The sequence below is a fragment of the Terrapene carolina genome, unplaced genomic scaffold, assembly GCF_002925995.2.
Source record: "Terrapene carolina triunguis isolate 2854851 unplaced genomic scaffold, T_m_triunguis-2.0 Scaffold56, whole genome shotgun sequence".
NCBI classification, from domain to species: domain Eukaryota; kingdom Metazoa; phylum Chordata; order Testudines; family Emydidae; genus Terrapene; species Terrapene triunguis.
Window position 1 is genome coordinate 1,189,190 of NW_020664407.1, and position 10,141 is coordinate 1,199,330.

The following is a 10,141-nucleotide window of genomic DNA, read 5'->3' on the forward strand; positions in this document are numbered from 1 at the left end:
ATGAACATTTTGTTCCCCTGAGCTTTCCTTCCTGGGCACAATCGGGGCCATTTAGCTGCTAAGACCAAAGGGTCAAAAAACCAAAATATGTATTGCAGCTATTTCTCAGGGAGACACCAAGGAGAGAGAACTTTTTACTGAAGGGTAAAAAAAAGACAGCAGTAATTTTGACATCAAAATAAACTGACTCATTTTGAAAGCTGCCCTAAGTCCCCTCCCCTCACTCTGACATCCTCACCTGAAGGCCAGTGATTTATGACAGCATATTTCATTGGTTCCTATAAGGAATCTTTTTCAGCGCAAACTGCCATCCCCTGCCAGAGAGTGGCTTGTGCAGGTCCAGACGGAGGGAGGCAAGCTGCTAAAAGGTAGTGATTGCAGCACTGATCTCTTGCAGGCTCTGCAGTGTGAGGAGGTGGTTCTGCATCACAATGAACTTAATTGAAAGAGAAATGCCATTGATTTTCTTTTCAACCCTCCCCATTGCTCACAGCAATGGTGCTCAGCACCCTCTGCTCATGCCAACCAGCAAAGTCGCACAGTGGGCAGAGAAAGGAGATTTTTGTTTTTGCTACAATTAGCATTTTTTATGGGTGAAAACAAAATGTAAGTTCTCTGGGCTTGGAGCTATCAGTATGGAAAAGCATTGCCTGTAGAATAACAGCTTCAGGAGATCGAGGAAGCGGGTTATGTGAGAAATCCTAGCTTACTTTACACTCTTCTGGTCATGAAGTGAAATTGTTCTCAGCTTTACCTGTTTGTTGAAAGTTGTGAAATGACACACTTACCAAACTATTGAAGGGTTCCTAAAAGGTCATTCTGTACCTAGACAGATAAAGGTGCATAAACTGCCTCAAGTCTTTAGGGAACAAGAAAGGAAAACATTCCATACTTTGATAATTGAATCATTGTCCTTTTTTTTTGCTTTGTTAGGAAGGTATGTTAACACACAGTTGCACATTTGAACAGCTAGTGATTTTCTATAGAACTTGTTAGACGCACCACAGAATATAATTATGCTATTGCTGTTATTTGTAACAATATAGCAAATATTGGGGTTTTTGTTTTTGGTTTTTTTTTGTTCCCCCAGTGAAATTTTGTTGTTTTTTTAATTACAATTTAGGAAGAACATTGGGATATTCTGGCAAAAATCAAAACTCCCAAACCCAACACTGTAATAGGTTCTTTGCAAAGCACAGCTTGTCTTGTTTCTTATGTCACAGATTGTAAGATCCTTGTAGCAGTGACTATGAGCAGAGTTCTCAGTGTAAAGGGGCCATAAAGCTGATCTACCCAATCGCCTGAGGCTTCCCCTCTGTAAACAAAAGGAATGTCCAGGTGGTGTGGAATTCCTCATCAACCCACTCCCAGCATTAGCACAGAGAGCGTTCCCCTATGCTGGCTCTGTTGATCCCTGGCTGCCAAAACAGCCTTGTGGCGCTATGGGCAGTTGGGTGCAATTGAGAGCAACCTTGCTACTGGGTTGGGCCTTGGGCTCAAGATTTGGCCTGTGCTGCAGAATTTGGGAAACATACATTTCCCTCCAGTTTATGTTTTCTTGCCGTCTGAGAAGTAGTCAAGTAGATAAAGAGCACGTATCTGCTGTCATAGAAGTTTTGTCAGTGGGAGGCTTCTCGGCCTTTTGGCTGAGGGGTGAAAACATTATCTAAAATCTAATTCATGAACATCACACAGATACTGTAAGCAGTATCTCCTATTGTAATGCTGTATGCTTGTATAGCCATGTTGCTATGATGCATGCACTCTATGTAAGGGGGGAAATGCACTGAAGACTTGTTATTTAAAATGGATGGTGAGGTTTACATCTGGTTGTATTTCAAACAGACTTTCAGCTAATGGACTTGTCATTAAAGAGTTGAAATTCAAGTGAATGGTAATATTATTGCCGGCATTTCTATGAAGATACACAGACCTGGCTTGAACACTTTATGTAAACCTTTCATACTGTTTTTCTGGTGACTGTCCACATTCAGAAAACATTTACAAAAAATCAGATCTGAAGTTTACATAGTGTCAAAATGAGCTATTTGATAATTGATCCTAACTGAACCTGAATGCTTAATAATTCTGCTATTCAAATAAGAGAAAACATGATTAGTGATGACAATACAGTTGAAAACTCTTTCTGAAGGTTTAATCTGATGTTTACCAGAAGTACATTTCAGTTTCCTAAGGGTGAAATTTACAAGTGTATAGGCTGCCAACATTGTTTAAATAGGACTGGAATTTCCCACTCTGAATTCAGGGGCAGGGTGTTGGGTATTTGCTCAAACAGGCAGCCATTCACTGTAGTAGCAACCATGATTCTCTGTGTACCTCATGTTCTGGAGGGTTTATTAAGGTCAGCAGATCTATGTTGTTTGCAATCAATTCCCTGGCCACATCCCACAGCTCAGATCCCTTGGTCCCAGGGAGAAAGCTACTTTGAGGCTGAGATCCAAGGCATGCAGGAGGCTAGCGTTCAGATACATGGTGAGCTACATTCACCAGAATACATTGGCTGCTTTGTCTCACTCTGACAACGCAAGGAACTGGAATCCTGGCTTTGTGGATGCTCAGCGTCATCAGAATTTTGCTGGCCAGAAATAAAATGAACAAATTTTCTTTCCTGACCCATCATGTAACGGGTAGTATCCCTCTGAATTTTCCTACAAGCTATTGGCATTGCTGAGATATCAGAGAGGGTAAAACCATCTACATAACTACAGTCCCCACAGTCATTTCACTGCATATTGGCCATTCTGCAGCAGTGGATTTGACTCTGAGTGGGAGTCACTCTGTTGACTTCTCTGCAGGTGGATTGGACCCTAAGATGGAGGTTTTCAAAGACACAAATGGGAGCTGAGTCCAATTCCTATTGACTTTCAATGGCAGTTGGGTGCTAAACTCCCATTTGTGCCTTTGAAACTCTCCCCCTACCTGCATAAACTGATTTTGCTTTTATTGTAACTAATATGTTTTCTATTGTTAATGTTTTCAAAATTTTCAGTATGGTCCGTAATGACTGTATGAAGGGATAGAACCACCTTGCATATCTCAAAAGTCAGATCAGTATTCAGATATAATAGAACTAAAAGAGCTAACAGTTTCCGCTCTACTGCTTGTAAAAGAAGCTCTCAGTGACATCACCAATAGTGTTTACAAGTCTAGCAGTTTGACAGTCTTGAAATGAAATAAAGTGAAATGGTGAGGCAGAGAGCTTAAAAATAAAGATGTCCAATATGTTATGGAACCTCTAGTGATTCCATAGTGAGGTTTGCAACTAGTTTTCCATTGTAAGCCCAAATTTTCTAACTTTCTGAAAAGAAGTTGCTTTCCCTCTGCAATTTCTCAATTATTTTCTCTTGCCAGAAGAGGATTTTTGTGTGTGGAAAGTCTGATGTTAATTATAAAAGGAGTCTTGGAGATAATTCTAAACATGAGAAGGGTGTTTTGAGGGTTTTTTTTAGCATCTTATCTCAAAATTGGCTAGATGTAGAAACTTGGGATATGATTATTCAGCTTTTCTTAACAAAAACTTATTCCCCTTGATTGTTTTTATCAGGCATATTGGTTAATTGTTAGAGTCATGTGTTATGGGAGAGGCTGAGGGAACTGGGCTTATTTAGTCTGCAGAAGAGAAGAGTGAGGGGGGAATTTGATAGCAGCCTTCAACTACCTGAAGGGGGGTTCCAAAGAGGATGGAGCTAGGCTGTTCTCAGTGGTGGCAGATGACAGAACAAGGAGCAATGGTCTCAAGTTGCAGTGCGGGAGGTCTAGGTTGGATATTAGGAAAAACTTTTTCACTAGGAGGGTGGTGAAGCACTGGAATGGGTTACCTAGGGAGGTGGTGGAATCTCCATCCTTAGAGGTTTTTAAGACCCGGCTTGACAAAGACCTGTCTGGGATGATTTCGTTGGGGTTGGTCCTGCTTTGAGCAGGGGGTTGGACTAGATGACCTCCTGAGGTCTCTTCCAACCCTAATCTCCTATGATTTGAACTTTTAGAAACTCTCTCTGCTCTGGACAGAGCTTTTAATCTGTTGGAAGTTTACATAATTACTGACATCCATTTTAAAAATAACAGTTCTAGCCCACTATCATGGGCTATCTCTTCAAGGGAAGATCATGCTGGTAAACCCTCACCAGTCTATAAAATAAAAGAGGACAAATGAAAAAGTAGTATTGGGCAAGTCCTGGTGAAGAAAAGACATGCTGGACTCTTAAGACCTACTAAGAGAACCAATTTTAGAGGTATAGCTGATTTCTTTTTTTGTATGTTTCTTTCTTTTTGCTAATTAACTCTAGATCAGTACTTATATGGCCACCATTAGCATAATATCTGAATGCCTTGTAGTTATTAATGGATTTTATCCTCACAACATCCATTTGAAGCAGAGATATACTAGCTCCATTTTACAGATATGGAACTGAGGCACAGAGAGATTATGTGATTTACCCAAGGTCACACAGGAAGTCTGAATTGAACTCAGATTTCTTGAGTCCCAGTCTAGTGCTCTTCCCACTCGACCATCCTTTCTACTTTGTATTTGGCTTCATTTGGCCCTGTATTCCTTGAGCCCTTGCAGCTCTTAGGCTAGCTAGAGGCTCCAGAAGAGCATGTATCACATTGGACCTCTTTGTTACAACGCTATTGTTACCCCTCTTGAGTCAAATGGTTAGCCAAACTTTGGGGTCTTGTGAGTTGTTTCCATTAGAAGGAGAAATTGATCATGGAGTCAGGTACTGTTGTAATGCAATGCTGTTTATTACAAAGAAAGTACATAAAGTTCTGTTTCCCTGAACCCCAGAGGAATCCAACAGTAGGAGACAGTGCCCCTGCTCACAGTTCCAAGCCTCTTTCCAGCCAGGGAGTTTTTTGGGTAAAATGCTATCTCTGCTTTCCCTCAGGACTGTGTTTTCCGTGCTTTTCTTGATGTCTGCTTGGCGTTTTTGGCTGCTTTTCTCTACCGGTTCTCTAGTTGCTTCTGAGTGCTTCTGTTCGCAGACATATTCACCTCTGTCAAACAATACCCGTGAAACCCCTCCGCCCACACAGCTCAGTTTCTAACCCCACCTGCGTGTGGTTGTGTTTTGGGTGGTGACTCCTATTGCTTCATCTGTCACTCCAAAAAAGAGCTTAACTGTTTCTTACATTACCCTGAATGAAGAGCATCTATTCGACCACCAGCTTCAGCCTTAACTCGTAACAGTGTCCTCTAATTGCTAAGGCTGAACATTTAGTCGTTTTTTTTTCACTATCATGGGCTATTAGAAGATCTTCTTCAATCCTCTTCATAGTTGTGCTCCCTCCTGTGACAGCTGCTAGCCATCCGAGCTTCCATCTCCTGTTCCTCCTTGTCTCTGCTGACACCACCGCAGACGCACATCTACCTGTCTTCCGTAGGGACACCTGGCAGCTCCATCTGCTCATCGCTCTACGGACTGCTCTCTGATTCCGGCGCTTTAATTCAGTAACTGCCCCACCAGTACTGCTAAAAGGAATCATCTTTCATTCAGAGATCTCAAAGCACTCTTCAAGGGCAATCAGTAAGGTAAGTACCAGCGTTCATTTCCTTGTAGGGAAGGTCAAGCAATTAAAGTAGTAAGCACTGAAATGTACATAAAAGTGATGATGAACATACTGTAGATACACAGATTTAAAAGAGAGCAATCCAGAAACAGTTGCATGAATATAACAGAAGATTCTGAGGCTATGATATTACACCTCTACCCCGATATAACGCAACCTGATATAACACAAATTCTGATATAACGCATTAAAGCAGTGCTCCGGGGGGGCGGGGCTGCGCACTCCGGCAGATCAAAGCAAGTTTGATATAACGCAGTTTCACCTATAATGCGGTAAGATTTTTTGGCTGCCGAGGACAGCGTTATATTGAGGTAGAGGTGTAAGTGACACATACACACACACACATACACACACACACACAAAATACAAAATCTCTTGTATATTCTATTCTAGGTCCTTGAATGTAGATGACTGTCTGGAATCACTAGGCAAAGTACTCTTAGTATTATTAGCCTGAAATTGCTTCCTGAGAAAGTGATTGAACTTAAAAAGTCAGAGTGGAGAATTCCACTGAGGAGTTACAGAGCTGATGAGGGACATAAAACCATTCATTACTCCTTGGGTCTGAGGAAAATTAGGCAGAAGTAGAGAGTTTATGTTGAACCACATTCTGAACATTTGAGGCACTAAGAGAAATTTGTACCAAATAGATAGTTAACACACTGAGCCTTACTTAAAGGGGAAGAAAATTGTGTAAACACCTAGGATTCGAAAGGTATTTTTTAAGGAGAAATTCAGAGTAGGAACAGCCAGATAAGTTTAGGTAAAAACAAGTCTGAGAAGAGAGGAAATGCACCTTCATGATCCTTGGCTCCTTAGGGGCTGGGCTGGGCTGGTCCCTGATGCAAATTAGCTGTTCTAAGTTGGTCTCCAATCCCTTCAGGCTGTTCTGGCAACTGTGGTTAGAAAATGTAATGTTTGCAGGTGAAAGTGAAGGGAGGGTCTGTGACAGGGATACCCAGGCCTGGGAGTCACCTTGTTACTCTTCTGCTGCTAGCACAAGGGAGTCTTGCTTGTGGTAGCTAAATGTTAGCTCCCTGCCACCACCAGCCTGTCAGCTACTTAAGCACTCTTCTTCAGGTTATGCCAGCACTGCCCTTGCCTTGCAGGTTAGCAATAGGGGCACTTCAGTCCCTGAGACCCCTTGAAGTGTTCCCCTGTGATATCCAGAACCTGACACTGGCTGCTCACAGAAACCCTAGATCCTCTGCTCCCAGAGGAGCAGCGTACCCCAGTTTTATCTTAAATCACTGCTCCTGCATAACATACAGTACTTGGGAGCACTTGTAATAAAACAAAAGAAGTTTTAGTTAAGAAAGAATGGAAGTTCCACTAGAAAGAAGAGAATGATGGGAACAGATGGTTATGATACAAAATAAAATAATTAAATGTGAACTAGGCCTACACTTATTAATAGTTACCTTTTCCTATCTAATAAAGTAGGTTTCCCCCCCAAAGTTCAGTCTGTTGTAGAGCTGGCTGGCTTCACAGAAACCAGGATCCAATCTTTCATGACATCCCCGCTCAACAAGATGTCTCCTCAGTTAATGGATACAGAGCATCTGTCTCCATTGTGTAATATACTGAATCTTTCTTTTGTCTTTATTCCCAGACAGGGCAATCCCCTGTCTGTTATATCATTCTTTTTTACTTCCAAGTGGGTTCAGTGTTTATAGTTTATCTTTGATGGTTTCCCATTGACTTTTCTGGGTTGTTGCAACAATGGACAACTGAGTAATACATTATGTAATCGGCTAGCGGGGGACGGGTGACAACTCCCTCCCACTTGAATGGGCCATCACTCAGACATATAATTCCCTGGTGATTCACTTTCACGCCAAGACCATTAGGGTGTAATTTAATATAGTTACATTATTCCTTAAATATTACCAGTACACACATCTCGCAATGATTGAGTGCTGATAAGTTACAAGCTTTCAGTAGTGATCTCATATGCTACCTTCCATGGATAAATACCATGGAGGTGGTGTATTAGATGGAGTGAGTTTGTCAAGTCTGAGACAGGAGTTGCTTGTAAAGAACAGTGAACCCTTTGTCTGTCAGCACCAATGGACCTCTGTGTCACAGAGTCATTAAAAAAAGATGTAGCCTGAGCTAAATTTTGCCTGTCGATGCACATGTGTTGGCAACAGCATAAGATGTTAATAAAACCCTTGTTTACTGTTACAAGACTATAGTTAAGTGTAGTGCAATATTTCGCATCAAGTTATCACTGGCTTGCTCCCATTGTAATAACCATCATTATAAAACTTTAGGATGTCTTCCAGGATCAGGAAGAAGGCCAAATGATCTTGGGGGATCCTGGGGTCCTAGGAAATGTCAGCCATGACGGTAAAGCTTGCTCTTTCCAGTCCATCCAAACTCTTTCAGTGACCTTCAGATAAACAGTGTTCAAGAAGGGTGGCAGCCTCATCCCGTGAACACAAACCAATTTACCAAAGCACATTTTGGTGATTTCAGTTATAAATATTTCCTCCTGTTTCTCAGGTCTTTCAGCTTATTGTCATGTCAATCTGTGATTTCAGCAGGAGCCTTGAACAACTTAGAGTACAGGCCTCTCCACAACAGTGTGTACATGTACACACACACACACACACACCTCCCACTGAAGCCAGTATGAGCCACATGTGAACATGTAGACTGGTCTAAACACAAAGTTGCACCAGTTTAACTATGAGATGCAACTCCAGCCATGGAGTAAACTTTCTAATTCTTCTATCAAATGCTCCATAATTGTGGGATCCATCTAATTGATGTTGAGCTTGTCAGTCTTGAGTTTCCCAATAGTCCCGATAGTCGTGGGCCTCCTCCCTCCAGGCCTGTTTTAGACAGTAAAACAAATCAAGTTTACACATTCATTGTAAAGTGAATGTAATTGGATTGCAAGTGAATTTAGGCTTGTGCAGAGTACCACAGTGAGAACTCAGGAGACTGAAGTGCTCTATTCCCACAGTTGGGATGGTTCAGGCAGCTCCAGCACAAGCTTTCCAGCATTGTCCCCCCTCGCTTGCCCCACAACATGCCTCAGCTATCCGCTCCCCTCTTATGGAGGTGGATTACCTACATGGATAGGAGAATCCCTCCCGTCAGCTTAGGCAGTGTCTACGCTGCAGTTGAGCTGCTGGAGCATTTTAAGTGTAGGCAGGCCCTTTCAGTCACTTCTGCCCTGGGCTGGATTTGAACCGGTGATATAGAACTGAAAAGCTGTGAATCCCATCACTGATGCCCTGAGATGTTCAGTCCATCCATTCCAGGACAGGCAGGGATGGTGTCCCTAGCCTCTGTTTGCCAGAAGCTGGGAGTGGGCGATAGGAGATGGATCACTTGATGATTACCTGTTCTGTTTATTCCCTCTGGGGCACCTGGCATTGGTCACTGTCGGAACACAGAATACTGGGCTAGATGGACCTTTGGTTTGACCCAGTATGGCCCTTCTTATGTTCACTTCCAGGGAAATCACTGAGGTAACAAAAATGTTATTGCCTTGAAACAACACCAGCCCCAGGACAAAACCCCTAGAGCTCCCTGTAGCTTTAAATTTGGGACCAGTTAACATTCCTAGTGGAGCCCTGCTATCCAAGGGGATGTGGCCAAGGTCCTGCCTCCGTTGTGGCTGCCTGTGTCTTGCTGTGGGACAGCATTTTGTACCTTTCTGCACACTCCTCCCCAGAGCTCCCTGTAGGCAGGATTCCTCAGGGTACTTCCGTTTGGCTGCTACATCTCTGCACTCCTCAGAGGAGCTGCATGGCATCAATTTGCTCTTTGTGCTCCTGTCCAAATGTGCTTTTAATCTAATAAAGAGACTACTGCAGGGATTGCAAACCATAAAATGTGGCAATTTTTTTTCCTCCTGACATTCTATAACATTGCCTTTCACTCTAGCTGCCAAAAGCCAGCATCTGCTTCTCTCATTCCCCTGCTGTTTCCTGGGTATGCTGAAGGAGGCCCTGCTTTCTGATTACCGGGAGCACTTCCCCCTCTCCTGCACCTGCATCTTCCTTCTTCCATATTACTGCCCTTGCTCCATTTTACAAAGCCTGACTTAGAAAGGGATGGGAGAATTAACTCTTTCCTTGCCGGTACTATTTGCACACTAGCTGAGTTGGTGGGATTATGTCATAAGTAGTCCGCAGCCTCCTCATCTTTATTCTCCTTCCCCCCCTTTTTATCCTCTTTTCCTTTCATTCTCCAACACTTCTTCCTTCCCCATCTCACCTCTTCCCTTCATCTCTCTCCTTCTCACCCCCTTCTTTTTTTAAAGGCTTATATCTTCTGCAGTCAGCACCCACAGCCGTTCGAGGATGACATGATCCCATGCACCTGGCCAGGTTTGTCAGTGACACACTTCCAGCAGAAGGCAGTGGTTGGCAGGACATCCCATGCCCATATTTTTAACCCTGAAGTCTCTGCGTACAACTAAAGTAGTGCGTCGGGAACAGCTCAAAGGTTGCAGCGCGGATTGTTTTGCATCCCCTTATTTTCACTGAGCTGGCTCTCATCATCCAGTTCTGCAGCTCCTCAACATTTA